Genomic DNA, 12,803 nt, shown 5'->3' on the forward strand with positions numbered 1-12,803 from the left:
GTAGCTCAAAATTGGCCATGGTGGGAATATTTACACCATGGAAATATGCAAACACTCTAAATCTGGGCACTCCCCTTTCCCCTGAGCTGGTTGTTAAACATTTACCAGCACATCTCTGGATATAACAAAAAGGGGATTTTCTTAAGAATTGTGCCATCTCACACCATTTTCATGCCTGTTCATGCCTGCCTCTGTCCAGGCTGGCTGAGTGCACAAAAAGTCATTCTTGAAGGTTTGGTTCCAGTGTCTTAGATATTGGGAGCTCAGTCTGGCTCTTTCTTCACCGACAAGTAGGTGGGATCTGGAGGTGGGCTCTGGAGTCGCCCTTGGGGTTTGGTGTGCAGGGGAACGTGTGTGGATGAGGCAGTGAGCGCAGGCCTTGATGTGTCTGTGAGCAGTGGGCTGCAGCCCCTCTCTCTGTACCTATTGTTTATTTTCTCCCCTCTGGTCTTTCACAGGTTATAGTAATTGAGATTGTCTCAGGCAAGGTTAACCTATGTCTCAGCTGTGCCTTCTAAAATGCTATGTCCTTTCAGCTTCACACCTCACATGGCATCTGTCATTGTTGATGTAATAATATTGTTATTTATAAATGTGGTGGGGCCTCAGATTTATGAACACCACATGCAGATGTGCAATGAAAAATTAGGTTCTTTATTTTTTTCTGTAGCTGACCTTATTATGATCACCATCCACAGCTCTATTTGGTTGGCTTCGGTAAATGTCCTTCACAATTCCAGCCCCTTCCCCGGCTGGCATCTGCATGTGGAGGTGTCACTGTCCTTGACTGTCTTTGGAACACTGGCTCTGAGGTCTGTACAGTGTTCTCTGAACTAGTGCTGATCTCCGCTGGGAGTGGCTGGTCTGGACTTCTCCGTGGGTTGGTGACCTTTGCTCTACAGTTGTTCGTATCCCTCGTGTTTTGCTGATGTTTGCAACTGCTGATGGAAGCTGCTGTAACTCTTGCTTTGTTATTCTGGTTATTTTCTGATGATATGGGGCTCTCCTTCAGCTCTCACTGGCTTTGTGTAACCCTTTGAAGTCTGTGAATCCTCGGCCATGCATCCAACCACCAGACTTCTGTGTCGGAGGTGCTTCTTTCTTCAGATAGCTGCCCTCTGGTGAGCTCTGAAGTCAGACTCTCAACAACCTTCCATAGCATTCCTATGGAAGCATGGTCTCATCTGTCAAGTGGCATCTGAGGGCTGCCAGGAGAGCTGCACTCAGGTCCTCCCTTTGCTTAATCCATACTTTGCTTCTACCTTCCACATGTCCTTTGTGGAGCCACCTTCTTCCCAACCTTTGATTCTTTCTCCTCCCCACAGTCTTTCTGGCTGTGTGTGATGACCTTTAACTCCTTCTTCCTCCTTACCTTACTGAGAACTCCATAGAAAACTTTAAGACCTAATTCCTAAGTCCTGCCTCTTAATATATGAGGGGGAGAGAAGTAGTATAGAAAATCTCCTTCTTTGGAGATTTTGGAAATACTGTTGGAAAAGCTTGGCTTTTAAATTTATTATCTTTTTGTAGGCAAAATATCCTATTTTGTAGTTTTGAAGCTGAATATCATATTTTCCTTTTTTCCTCTGAATAATATGAAATCCTAAATGCAGATATACGCCTCATTCTAACTTGGAGAAGATCATACACATAAAATTGCAAAAGAGAAAAAATATATTAATTATCCCCATTACATACATGTAACTTTGCTCACCCTCTGGGTTATATACGCTCCATGATAGAAGGCTCTCCTGCTGTTCAAGACCTGTTCTCTCTCTTTGAATTTGCAAACAAAGCAACTGACATAGGATTAATCTCCAAAATATACAAGCAGCTCATGCAGCTCAATATCAAAGAAACAAACAACCCAATCCAAAAATAGGCAGAAGACCTAAATAGGCATTTCTCCAAAGAAGACATACAGACTGCCAACAAACACATGAAAGGGTGCTCAACATCACTAATCATTAGAGAAATGCAAATCAAAACTACAATGAAGTATCACCTCACACCCGGTCAGAATGACCATCATCAAAAAATCTACAAACAATAAATGGTGGAGAGGGTGTGGAGAAAAGGCAACCCTCTTGCACCATTGGTGGGAATGTAAATTGATACAGCCACTATGGAAAACAGTATGGAGGTTCCTTAAAAAACTAAAAATAGAATTACCATCTGACCCAGCAATCCCACTTCTGAGCATATACCCTGAGAAAACCATAATTCAAAAAGAGTCATGTACCACAATGTTCATTGCAGCACTATTTACAATAGCCAGGACATGGAAGCAACCTAAATGTCCATTGACAGATGAATGGATAAAGAAGATGTGGCACATGTATACAATGGAATATTACTCAGCCATAAAAAGAAACGAAATTGAGTTATTTGTAGTGAGGTGGATGGACCTAGAGTCTGTCATACAGAGTGAAGTAAGTCAGAAAAAGAAAAACAAATACCATATTCTAACACATATATATGGAATCTAAAAAACAAAAAAATGGTTCTGAAGAACCTAGGGGCAGGACAGGAATAAAGATGCAGACGTAGAGAATGGACTTGAGGACACAGGGAGGGGGAAGGGTAAGCTGGGACAAAGTGAGAGAGTGGCATGGACATATATACACTACCAAATATAAAATAGCACAGGGAGATAAGCTCAGTGCTTTGTGACCACCTAGAGGGGTGGGATAGGGAAGGTGGGAGGGAGATGCAAGAGGGAGGGGATATGGGCATATAGGTATACGTATAGATGATTCAGTTTGTTATACAGCATTGTAAAGCAATTATACTCCAATAAAGATGTTTAAAAAAATTAAACAAAATAAAATGAGGATAATGATAAAAAAATAGATACCTTATATGATAAAAAATATATTGATATATAATTTATCATATGCATATATTTATGTGCATATATTAATATATGTGCCTATATACCTATGATGTATGTATATGTGTGTGTATACATACATGCATACGTGTATGTATACACACACACACACATACACATATAAAACCCTGTTTATGTTACTCCTTTGCTTCAAACTCTCCACTAGTTTCTATTCTTCTGAGGGTAAAGTCCAAAATTCTTACAATGGCCCAAAGCACTTGAATGACCTTCCTTTGCTGTTCCCACATCCCAGCCTTGGCACCGTTCTCTCCCGGCTCACTCTGCTCCAGCTGTACCAGCTTTTATTTCTTCAAACCTACTGTGTTCTCTCCTTCTTAAGGCATCTACATAAGCTGTTTTCTCTGCCTGGTAAAACCTTGGTTCTCTCTGGTTAACTCCAGTTCTCAGTTTAAAAGTAACCTTCTCTTGGAAGTCCCTTCTGACCCTCCCCTTTCCTGCAAGACTCTCTGAAGGCATCTTGTACTTTCTTTAAGGGCACATATCACAATTGCAATTAAATAATTAACTTCATAATTATTTTAATGTTGTTTACCTCACTGAGGAAAGAGGCTTTCATATTCATTTCTCAACTTTTTTTTGCCTATAATTATAGTACCCATTCAGTTAGTTTGAGATGATTTGAATGTTTTATCTTTATGTGTTTTATCGTCATACTACTTAACATAGTGTTTCACCCATAGTAAATGTCCTAGAACTTATACCAATAAATAGTTATAATTTTTATTTTTCCCCCCCTGCCTCCTTCTGTCTCCTCATCTGTAGGAAAAGGAGAGTTCTTTCTGAGATATTTCTGTGAAGATCAAAGCAATCAAACTCAAACCAAGAAGTAAGCCAGGTGTTAGATTCTGAAATGTTGAATTCAGCTTCGTGTAGCAGTTTGCTATCAGGGACCTTTTAAAAAAATGCCACTGGAACTTCTAATGGATCACAGTTGCCTCCAGAATGCCTCCAAGTCCATTATATTTAGCCTGGAACATAAGGCTTTCCACGGTCTGGACTTCGCCTCCTTCTAGCTTAATTTCCCATCTCACTCCACCCCGCCCTCCAATCCTGCCCACCAAGCCCACGTGTCAGGAAAGGGAGATGATCATCATTATTACCATCACCACTAACAATGTTTATTAAGAATTAGTTTACACCAAACACTGCGTGAGGGCCCGTGGGGACATACAAAGATGTTTAGCTCAGGATCACAGCTCTCAATCACCTATTAATCTAGTCGAAGTGACAGATATACTCATAAAAGATAGTTAAGTAGCAAGTGCCAAAGAGTGGTTGAGAGCAGAAGAGCAATTTCCTGAGATGCCACTAGTGCTCTGCTTTAGGTTTATGTTTCCACAAGTCAATGTGACTTTTGGGAATCAAGGAAAGGTAGGGAGGAGATATTTAATGTTCTGCCTGTCTCTTTGAAGGTTAAGTCCTATGATTTATCCACTGCTTTGTGTAGTCTTCCTTCTTCCTCATTTTCAAAACTATTGTAATTCAATCTGAATTCAGGATACAAAGGAACAGATGTTTGTCAATGACCGATGGCCCTCATCCAACGCTCCTTGAGCCCTTGGCTTACTAACTTTACAAACTCAAATTTATTAGCCTGTGGAGAGCAGTGCTTGGATTCATTCACATGGAGGAGTTAACCTGGTCCACTGGTTGAGGCCATGCATTCAAATACCAAAAAAAGAGGCTTTGAAAACTCTACTTCCCCAAGAGTCTTATAGTAGAGGCATATATTAATTTATTCAGTTAACAAATATTTTTGAGACAGTGAGGAAAGGAAGTGATTAAAATGTGTTCCATGCCCTCAAAAACCCACAGTAGGTGAGACAGACCAGTAAATATATAATACATTGTTCTGAGAGCAATGACAGTGGTATGAATGATGCATCACACAAAGGACTGAGCACCTTGTTATTGGAGAAGGGTTACACAGCAGGGGTAATGTTTAAATTTAATATAGAAAATGAGCAAGAATTAGCTTGGGGAATTCCCTGGCTGTCCAGGGGCTAGGACTCTGTGCTCTCATTGCCGAGGGCCCAGGTTCAATCCCTGGTCAGGGAACTAAGATCGCACAAGCCGTGTGGTGCGGCCAAAACAAAAAAAGTTCAAGAACTAGTTTTGCTTTACCAGAAAAGAGTGGATATTAAGTCCCCTATGTCTAATCCTGTGTATTTTCCTATCTGTTTTACCAGAAGTGGTAGTTCTTAGGCATAACCTGTGAAAAAAAATAGAACTAGATGCTTTCTTTCAGACCTAGTGAAGACCACTCTGAAGAGAAAGCCCTCCCAAGTGCCAGCCAGGGAAGGGCCATATCACCACCTCTAACTGCTCTACCGAAGAACTGACCTTACTAATTCTTCTAAATAAGGAAAGTTGATGCTACAATATTGTTGCATATAACTAACAACCCCAAATCTGAATGGCATACTACACATTTATTTTTCTGGACCATGTGAATCAACTCTGAGGCTATTTTACACTGCAATCTTTTCCACATGTTTCCTCGTTCCCCTTGGACTAGTGGCAACCCAGGACGTATTATTCTTCCGAGGGATAGCAGAAGTGCAAGAGAACAATCCAAAACTCTGAAACACAGGTAAACCCCTGCTGGAGTTGTTAACATTACACTGTTAACATTACATTGGCCAGAAGAGTCATGTGACCAATTCAAACATCAATGGGGAAGTGAAGTATACTTCTACTACTCCAATGGGAGGTATTGCAAAAGCACACAGAAAAGGGAAGACATGATTCTATAACAAGGAGAATATGAATGAACAACTGGAAACAATAATCTATCCAAGTGTGTTCCTGCCTGTTGTCTGCATACTACCACATAATTCTTAGATGAAAGCCTTCATCTCCAAGCCACTCAGTGCTGAAAAATGTCTCCCAAACCCCCAGTCTTGTCACAACTTCCCTGTGTCACTGAAGTTGCCCCAACTCCCAGCAGTGGGGTACTGTAAGAGAAGTCTAACCTAGAGGTTCTCCTGGATCTGACTCTCGGGTAGCAGAAGAGTAGCTGTATTCAGCACAGTGCTTGGTGATAAAGAGACGATTTCACAGTGCCTCATTTCTGTTTCTCTTGGGGTTCTCACTCACAACTTTCATCTCCCCTCTATACCTTTCAAGAAGATTTTTCTGGGAAAATGTAACATCTTTGGGTATATATAAATCCTAGTTTTCCAATTTTTTCCTGTGTCTAAACAGATGATTTGGGAATCTTGGAATAGTAAACCCCATCTAGTTTATGGTATCTCTTACTAGAAGGTCATTGTTTCAAGATCAGTAGCTGGCAAGCTAGACACCCAGGAGAGCCGATGGTATAGTTCTTGTCCAAGTCTGAGTCTGAGGGCAGAAGACCAATGTCCCAGCTCAAAGACAGTAAGGCAGAGGCAGCGAATCCTTGCTTACTTGCCTTTTTGTTCCATGCAGTCCTCCAGTGGATTGGAGGAGGCCCACCCACACTGTGGAGGGCAATCTGCTTTATTCAGTCTACTGGTTCACATGTTAATCTCATCCAGAAACACCTTCACAGACACATTCAAAATACCGTTTAACCAAATGTCTGGGCACCCTGTGCTCCTGTCAAGTTAACACATAAAATCAACCATCACAGTCAGTCATCCTCCTTTTTCTCAGTTCCTCTGTCTCAGTCATGGATCACTGCATGTCAAGGAATAAAATTCTAACCAAGTTAACTCAAGTAAAAAGGAAGTGATTGGATAGATAGAAACCAAAACGTGGTGAAACATCTTCTCCGTCACTTGTTCCTTTGCTTCCTTCTGAACATCTGTTCCATTCTATTTCTTTTTGCAGAATTCTTTCCTATTTAATAACATGTACATGATTGGAAAATAGCTGCCATCCCTAATTCTGTGTGACCACAAAGCCCCAGGTCCCACAGACTTATGACTACACGTGACTGTCATCTCTATGATTTATGTTTCAATGCCTGAGAAAGAGAATTGGATCCATTGCTAGGACCACCATATATTATTTCGTTTAGCGTCAAGTGCCTATCCCTAGTGGCCAGAGAATGTAAGTGCCTTACTTCCTATTGCTGCTGTAACAAATTACCACAAACTTCATGGCTTAAAACAAAAATTTATTATTTTATGGTTCTGGAGATCAGAAATCTGAAATCAGTTTCACTGGGCTGGAATCAAGATGTTGGCAGAACTGCATTCCTTCTGGAGGCTTTAGGAGAGAATCCATTCCATTGCCTGCTTCTAGAAGCTCCCTGAAATCCTTGGCTGGTGGCTGCTTCCTCCATCTTTGACTCTCTCTTCCACTCCAATCCTTCTGACTCCTGCTTTCACTGATAAGGACTCTATGGTTCTATTGGGCCCACAAGGAATTAAGTTAGAGGAGTTGTTAACTTAATTACATCCATAAATCTCTTCTGCCATGTAAGGCAAAATTCACAAGTTCTGGGAATTAGGATGTGGTTGTCTTTGGGGAGCGATTATTCCACCTATCATAGTGAGAGTTGTAAAGATGTAATGCCAATGGAGCAGAAGCTATGTTGCCTCTGGGAGGAGTTTCTCTGAAGTTTCATCTTCCCAAACAAGGAACTGAGACTGGCCCTCAACCTCCACTTAATTTTTCCGACCTCTGCTGCTTTCTCCTCCAATGGGATCTATCAATTCCTCCATATTTGTAATGCACTTGCATTCCTTTTTTTGTACTAGAATAGACTAGTTTGGTATTTAATTTTCCCGAAGCTAGAGTCTCTATTACAACACAGATGCCTAACCCCCTTAGACTCATGGATCAGAAAACACTGGATGTGATGGAGGTGGTGTTGGGGATCTGTGCTTCTAATATACTCCCTAGGTGATTCTTGCATACACCAAAGTTTGAGAACCACCTCTGTATTCTAAGGTAAAGCTGATAAACTTATCTTGTTAGAAGAGAAGACTGAAAAAAACTTTCCAAAGGAACTAGTGTGTTTTCACTGCAGCTTTTGGGAGATAATGATAACAATTTTGCATGTAACTCAGTAACACTCTAATTCAGGCTGGAAGCCAGGGAAGAGGTCATGTCAAGATAAGGGGGAAACACTTTTTAGGGCTGATCCGACCTTCATGTGACTCTCAAATCACAATGAAGGGCTTAGTTTTTTCTGAGTTATGTTTTCATACTGATTTGTGCTCTGCTGAAAACCACAATGGTGCCACGTCTCTAAAGGCAGTTTTTCTGTATTAACCTTGCCAACTTAGAAAAGGTAGAAGATGATAAGCTGATGTTTGACACTCCAGGCTGCAGGTTGCAGTGGCTATTGTCATAAATCATTGTCAGGTGTCTGAGTTGGAATCTTGGTGTTATATGAAGTCATCTGAACCATCACACTTAGGGATCTGACAGGTTTTCTCTTATATTTTAAATAATTTGATCCAAGTATGAGATGCTTTAATATGCCTTCTTTATAAATGTATAGTTGTTTGTTTTGAATAACTTGGATATAATTATTAGAAGAGTTAAATAAGTACTTACCTGTGAATCATAGATGGCTCCATATCACGAGTTTGTAATTCAGTTGAGAAGGTATGTTGCAAATACGTAAAGTAGTAACCTAGAAAATGAGAGCATATAATTTTTGATAGTTGATGGTTCTGTTTTTGGCAATGCAACAGATGAGATGATCTAAAAATTTGTCAGCTATAAAATACTTGGGCATGCTGAATAAAATAAAATATTCATCTATTTAAGTGGTTGAATAGAAGTAAGGAATATCACCAAAGGCCAAAGACAAAGCAGAAACTAGATTTGGCATTCCCTCACTTTGAGTTTGGGATTTGAATTTATACTCAGTATGCTGGGAACCCTCAAATTGAGAAATTAACATGAAATTCCTTGGAGCAATTGGCAGAAGTAAATGCAAACTCTTTTTTGGAGAGGCATAACTTCAACGCTGGCAGTAAAGAATTACCACAGAAAATGTTCTACCAGATGGGAAACCAAAATTCAAAATTACAAAACCTATGCGGTAATCCACCCTAAGTGTGAGAAGCCAACACAGCAAGCAACAGGGTTAGAACCCTCCTCCTCCTGAGAAATTCAAGTAATATTATCCCTCAGCAACTCTAAAATAAGCAAATCTAAAATGACTGAAGATATAAAATAGAATTGAAAACATGAGAAACCAACATAATTTATATTGTTATATGTGTAGTACATTGTATATTACACTATATATTATAAATGCACATGTAATGTGCTATAGTAGGTAAGTGCTACAGTAGTTTAGAAAATAAAGAGAACTGTAGGAAATATTGGTTTTATATCAAGAACTTGATGCTAAAGTGTTGACAAGACAAAACTTTAGTTGTAGGAACATTACTTCTTTCAAGATGAAAGATATTGCAAATCAGTGACACCATAGAAACTTGAAAAATGAATGTCCCTATAAAACACAACACATTAACTTCTGTGGGTGAGCTTTAAATTGAAATCATGACCAACATAGATACCACTTATGACACACAGTCTGTATTCAGAAAAGCTAAGATAGATGTCATTTACAAATTAAATTATATGAAGCATTCCAGAAAGTGCTAAGCAGCACACCTCCTGAAAGCATAAATAGAATACTGCAAAACTATCTTATAATAAGGCAGTTAAATTCAGAGTGGTTAAAATCACGTCAAAGATATAGGATTCTTTTTGCTGCTCAATGATAACATAAATTCTAGATAAAATCACTGAACCTGAAATATGTTAGGTTTAGTAAGGCAAGTGAGGAATAGTTGCATTTCACTAGTAGAATGTGATATGATGGGAATCAAATGTTATCTATTTTAGATTTGATTTCAATGAATGAAGAATGAGTGTTATATAAATCACCATAGAAATTAATTTTTCTTAAAGATGATGAACTTCATTAAAAATACCCCTTTCTTTATTATTGACATATAAACTATAAGCCCAGCAATTTCCCATTCCTGACAGTTGTTTTTAATGTGGTGTGTTGAGGCCAATAGGCTGTCAGGTGTCAACTTTCTAAAGATCATATTCCATGTGGGAAAATGTGCCGTGTTCTTGTATCAGAAAGGGAACTGTTTATCTCATGCATTATGTAGTTGCCTCAGACTTCTTATGAACTTAATATCTCTTCACAAGCTGGTGACTGACTCACTTTTTGCCAGAGTTCCTTTGTCAGGGTAGAATGAAATATAAAAGCTGTCAACTAAATTTTGACAGTAATAACTACATGTAGCAACAGTCATAAATTCCTTTTTTCCTGGTTCTGGGTCTAATCTTTCATCTAAGCTCTCTATTCTACTGTAGCTATTCATGGAAGTCTATTTTACCTATTTTCATGCAGGCTACCATTTAATGTAATGAATTCATAATGTAGTTAGTTGAAAAAGAACTTGGAATTTCTGGTATTGTTTTCTCTGCCATTGTTCATTCTCCTTTACTAATCTCCGACCTACTCTAAACCTGGATGGACGAGGAATAGAAAGCCAGCATATGCTAAACCTCTAGCTATAAAAGAATGGTCACCCTGAGAATTCCCATTATAATTTCTTCTATTTTCTTTACCAGACAAAATAATGTATAGGTTTTAAATACATAGAGTTCAAAATAGAATAACAGTAATAAATATGCCAGGTGATATAACCTTGGAATTTTCAACTTTAACCAGTGAAAATGGCTGTGATGCTTTTGAATCAAACGTTTAAAGATACTGTATGAAATCTGAGATGAAAAGTTGAGAGTTATTACATTTGAATTAAGAATGTAAAATATCCAAGTTTATATTAGAAAGAAGTACTTTTCACAGGCTTTATATTGCTGTTTACTAATCCTTTTTCACCAAGATCTGGTAGTATTTAGAAATAACTATAAGCGTTATCAAAATGTTTCTTTTTTGAACCATGAAATTTAACTTTGGTTTCCATTTGGGAATTTTCCATAGGTATGTCACTTGTGACAAATTTTAAGTCAAGCAGCTACCAGATTGGGGAAAAAAAATCCTAAAATATGATTTATAGAATCTTCATATTTTAGGTCGATTTTTATGGGAAATTATGAAGATAAGAGAAACTGTTGTAAATTAAGGAGGGGACTTAGTAATGTATATTTGTTATGTACATTTCCGTGTTTTTCAGAAAGAGTTAATGAGCATTCTATGTAAATCAATTTGGTGCCTTTAATTTAAAAAATTCTTTGGAGGAAAATTATTGCTCTCTAAACAAATTTCAGGCTTAACTTTTTTTTTTTAACATCTTTATTGGGGTATAATTGCTTTACAATGTTGTGTTGGTTTCTGCTGTATAACAAAGTGAATCAGCTGTACGTATACATATATCCCCATATCTCCTCCCTCTTGCGTCTCCCTCCCACCCTCCCTATCCCACGCCGCTAGGTGGTCACAAAGCACGGAGCTGATCTCCCTGTGCCATGCGGCTGCTTCCCACTAGCTATCTATTTTACATTTGGTAGTGTATATATGTCCATGCCACTCTCTCACTTCGTCCCAGCTTACCCTTCCCTCTCCCCGTGTCCTCAAGTCCGTTCTCTACGTCTGCGTCTTTATTCCTGTCCTGCCCCTGGCAAGCTTAATTTTTAAATTTATTCTGTATTCACATCTTCTTAAGTATCTAGAATATTTTAATTTTGATTGTGGTTGAGTAGATACATAATTTTTAGACCAATAATTAGAATGTAACTATAAATAGCTAGGCCTATCTGTTTAGACTTATATTAATTTATTGTCTAGTTATTTTGAGTAATGACCAATAACCTTTCAATAAATATTTATTAGACACATATTATACTTAAATTATTTAATCTAATCCATCAAAATTTAAAAATGAGTGTACATGTACGTGTGTGTGTGTGTGTGTGTGTGTGTGTGTGTGTAGGCATATAGCTACTTATACTTTGGGCGAGTTGGTGTGGTTTTCCTGCTTTAAAAATGAATTTATAGGCAAACATCTTCTCTTGGCTCATAGAATTGGCAATTATGTAGGCAATGGAAAGGCATTAAAATCATGTAAAGCAAGAGTAAAAGATTATTGAGTTTGCGACACAGAAAATAAACTGTGTATATAGTAGATGTTGGGCATGCAATACATCAGGATGTTAAGGATATTTTCACAGAAAAGACCAGGAAGTCACTGCACAAAAAGTGTCTGAGTACAACAAGGTATTAAGAACTGCTGTGTGTTTTTGTCTCATAAGGTAGTTCCTGTGTAGTTAGATATTCCTTACCACTGTGCCCCCATCTGTTAAGTGAGTCTGATACTTTGCAGGTAACTGATGGGATCTGCTTTAGGAAACGTGCACCCCTTATATAATCATGGCCTTCACTCATTTATGGGGCTTAGATCATCTCTATGGAGTTCATTACGAAATATTAGAGCTGTTCTCTAATGCCAATCCAGGTAGTCAATTGCTACCAGAGAAGAGTGCACTTAGTGTTGGATTAAGAAGTTCTTTTTTGTTGTCTAATTGGGTACTTGTCCCAGAGGATGGAAAAACAGGGTGTGAAGGAAGGTTTTCAGGATTAGGTGAGTTACTTTATTTTCTTTTTAAAGTCAAATATTAGAATATTATCTTTTTGTGTTATTTTCTGCTTCTATTGCAGAATGTTTAGCAGAAAGATCTGTGGGCACATGAATATGTCAACTTAAACTACACTGTAATGGGACTGGAGTTGAAAATATATGCACATAATTTTAGTTTACTTATAATTCTTAAAGAAAAGTTTATGAAAACATCTAGACATTCTAGGAATGATTGATAGGATTTTATTTCAAAGGACAGTAATTATTTTATGAATAAAACAGTCTTTCAAAGGACAGTAATTATTTTATGAATAAAACATGGAATAGATCACTAATTAGGAATAATGCTTATCTCTTATGACATCAGGAGA

This window comes from Aethalodelphis obliquidens, unplaced genomic scaffold (assembly GCF_003676395.1).
Source record: "Aethalodelphis obliquidens isolate GAN/ISIS:26980383/991018 unplaced genomic scaffold, ASM367639v1 scaffold8, whole genome shotgun sequence".
NCBI lineage: Eukaryota > Metazoa > Chordata > Mammalia > Artiodactyla > Delphinidae > Aethalodelphis > Aethalodelphis obliquidens.